General features: G+C 36.1%; 1 pseudogene; it reads right to left on the bottom strand.

Moving 5' to 3' along the window:
- The window catches only part of LOC113330817, a 5,841-nt pseudogene extending 1,826 nt beyond the window's left edge, over nucleotides 1-4,015 (bottom strand).

The raw sequence follows: 4,015 nt of genomic DNA on the forward strand, positions 1-4,015 counted from the left end.
AAAACAAAAAAAAAAAAAAAAAAGGAAAACCTAACTACCTACATACATCCATGCAAGAGAAAAGCCAGTACAGGTATAACCGCTAAATACACAGCGCTAAACATTGTCTACAAAAAAAACCAATCCCTCTAAGTAGAAAACATATTCCTCTCCAACTCTGTAGGATAAGAAAAAGAAAACTCTTCACTCTTGACATGCTTGAATAGGTGGTGACATAGATGCAATTGTAATATAACAAGCTATAAGGAGGTGCAGCCGACAGGAGACTAGAAAAGTAGGGTAAGCCAAAAAATTACAGTGATATATCACACGTTATAAAAGGACTGCCATGTTCCCGTACTACATGATACTGCAACCTGAAGTGCTAAAGAAGGTACACCAACTCAAAGAAATCTCAAGGACAGTCAAAGCAAGGCGCAGAGCAACAGCTACACAACTGAAAGAAAACAAATCTTAAAGGAAATTTACACAGCTTTTCTCACATCGGTTACTTCTATACCTACAGGAAGTTTCTTTACTACAGCTGCAGCAGCATCAACAAGTGAAACTGCTAGTTTAGCACCAAATTATCACCTTTTTCTCTCTATTTTTTTCCGATCGATAGTATCCTTCCTTTCTCATTGCACAATTTCATTTCGAGTATCTGTGCGAGGCTTGTACTTAAGTTTTATGCTACAACTCAAGAAAACAACATTGAAGTCTTGGTGGCTACACAGAGAAGACGAGTCTTTCCCAAAGGTCACGCCATATAATTGGACTGAGCCAGAGATCTTTGCGACTCAACCTTCTCAAAGTAAACTGCCACGGTATCTCAATAGTACATATTGAGCTTCGAGCTTCCTTAATTCTCAGCAAGGAAGATACAAACAACAAAGGAACTATAGTGCACTTCACGCATTCCATCTCAACTCTACCTTTCAATAATATTAGCATCCATATGTGGAAGGTACCACCCTATCACCAGTCATTCTAGCACGAACATGATTAAAGTAATAATGTGAATAATACATTTAGATTTTTGTGACTGAACCAATTTCACAAATGCACGACACTTGCACCTGGAACAAGTACAAATTGACCTTCGTCCCCCCTTCTTCAGCTTTTTCCTATACTGAAGATGAACCATTACCATCAAAACTGTATATATTTTCTGTATTTGTTTCAAAGTTTGTTTTTTTTTTTTTCTGTTTTAGGATTTCCTAACTTGTGTCTATCATCTTCAAGTAAAGTTGAATTAATAGATGAACTACTACCAAAGAATCCATAAAGTTGAATCAATAAGATGAACAACCATTACCAACGAATCAACATTGTTAGGTAGGCTTGTCGTACGAACGATGTCCCTGTGCCCGAACATAGTCGGTGCATGTTAAGTTGTAAGATCCTGCAAATCTTAAGAAGTAATGATACTGCACTATTTATGTTCACATTGCATGAAAAATGCCCATTATATCAAACATCAGCGGGAATAGTCTCAGGATTCCACATTTGGGACAAAAGTATAGTAATCCATAAGATATGCCAAGTACCATTAAGCATTCCCTGACCAATTGGGTGAACAGGTGTTATCCGTAAAAGAAATGAACACCAAAGACAAAAAATTCAATACGATAAAACCTGTGTTACAACGACACGCCTAATTTTTTTTTCAGCCGTATGGATACGTATTTACACGGATACACGTACTAATACTTCCAATACTTCAAGATACAACTCAGTTAGAAAACTTTGTCTAAATATTAGTTCTCAATACCTTAATATTAAAAAATTTAGATATTTTACTAGATTCTATGAGAAGTTTTAACTATAGTGACAAAATATTAGTTCCAAATCTGTCCACTGATCTTGCACTAGACTTTTTTCCTTCTTATCCAGACTTTTCTCTCCAGTGAGGTTAATCATACATGTATGTATTTTGTTAAGTTTCTATCTTATATATAATATATTTATGTTAAACTACTGATATGCCGTATCGCCGTATTTTAGTTTTTCAAGTTGGTGTATCATAGTAGCGTATCGGTATCTTGTATCCGATACCGTATCCGTATCGTTGCAACACAGGATAAAACAAACCCACTATAACTCTAAGATGGTACTTCCGACGTTAAGCGAAAGCAGATGGATCTCATGAAACTTAGCAACATACTGTAGGATCAGAGAAAGAAAATAAATACTTTGAGTTGATGTGTTAGATATGAAAAAAGAAAAGCCTCAAAGACCGCAGGAAAAAAAGACAAGATAAGGAGATGCACAAAATAAGCCAAGAAGTACGGGAAGACGATGGGTACCTTTTCTTTTCCTCTTCATCATTTTTCAACCTCTCAATGGCCTTTTTACGCTCTACTTCTCCAATGCTTGGACTTCGAGACTTTTTTATGGGAGATACTGATGCACTCCTACTTTTTTGTCTCTTAAGACGTCTTGGTGTTGGTGACCTACTCTTACGGCACCTCGGAGTTGGTGATCGACTTCTGCGGCGACGAGGGGACAAAGAACGACTCCTGCGCCTAACAGAAGATAACCGTTCCAGAAAACATTTTGATAAACACAAGTAACACAGATCCTGAAAAATAGACCCACCATCTGTCATGTATACTTTTAAGTATCCTGTGCTTTTACCTCATGCATAATTAAGAAGAATAACCTTTTCTGAGCTCCATCTTTTATAACATAAATTCCATGAAATTCCAATCAAGCAACCAGATCCCATCACCTGTTTAATTCTCATAAGAAGGAAAAACCTAAGAAAACTCTTGAATTTACTCTAACAATGAATATGTGCTCCTTTTTATTCTCAAACCTTCAATTCATTTGTCCTCCAATCTAATGCTCAACATCTCTCAGTTGCATTTAAAAGCTAAGACTTCTTTAGAAATGAGATTACATAGGAAATGCCGATCAGATAGATATTGGGCACACTAATTTTGACTACAACGGGAGTAACTAGTAACGCGTAGCTGAAACATCATGGTTACAAGTGTAAGCAGGTATACTATTAAGGTGCTTAGAAGAGGTCAAAACTCTGTTGTCAAATATGCTAGAATCAGAAGGAGGTGCAAGGCTAAAGGCAAGCATCAATTTAGTCACGTAATATAACAAAATATGTAAACAGCGTACGCAGAAGACTTCAATATTGGGTGTCCTTGCCAAATATGCATCACCGTAAATTCAAGTTTGAAGATCTCATAGACAATGACACAATTTAGATGGTGCAAATGATCGACCAACAATTATGTGACCCTAGCCAAGCCAAGATTGTGCCACTATAAATCTACAGAGCAAAGCACTAAAAATCCGACAAAACATACACACAAAAAAAGGAGGGGGGATAACCAATTTTCTGTATAAAGAACATAACCTCCCCTCAACTGTTTAAGCCTAAGAATTGGGTGTGATACCTATCCAAGCCATACAACTATATGGCCCAAAAACAAATTACACTAAAAAAAAATGCTTTAGGTTATAATGAACAACAGAAACTCATGAAGAAAGAAGAGAAGAAGAAGATCACCTATAATACGGAGAACGGCTTCGGTCCCTTCTGTTTCTCCTGCTATGTCTATGAGATGCAACTGGTGATGGAGAGTGTCTTTTTCTAGTAGTAGGAGAACGAGAAATTGCTCGAGGCATTTTCTTCTTCTTCTTCTTCCTAATATATTAAAAATTAACAAACAAGATCAACCTTAAGAAAACTAATAAGGAACAAATATTTTGACTAGGTTTTATACGTAATAAAATTTCCGACTATATTAGCTAAGCAAAAATAAACCCAATTAATGTACATAGATAAGAACCCTAATTGCATGTGATACCTCGGGAGTCGAGAGAGACGAGTTTCCGTTCAAAACCTAAACCACGAATAGATTTAACAAACCTAAAATGAGAAGGTTTTAAACTACTGATACCTTCTTTTTTTTTCTTATATATATATATATATATATATATATATATATATGAGATAATATTCAGAGAAGAAGGCTGTAAGGGAGGAGCGATTGGAAAACAAGGTTTCTTT

Source organism: Papaver somniferum, unplaced genomic scaffold (assembly GCF_003573695.1).
Source record: "Papaver somniferum cultivar HN1 unplaced genomic scaffold, ASM357369v1 unplaced-scaffold_119, whole genome shotgun sequence".
In the NCBI taxonomy this organism is placed as follows: Eukaryota; Viridiplantae; Streptophyta; class Magnoliopsida; order Ranunculales; family Papaveraceae; genus Papaver; species Papaver somniferum.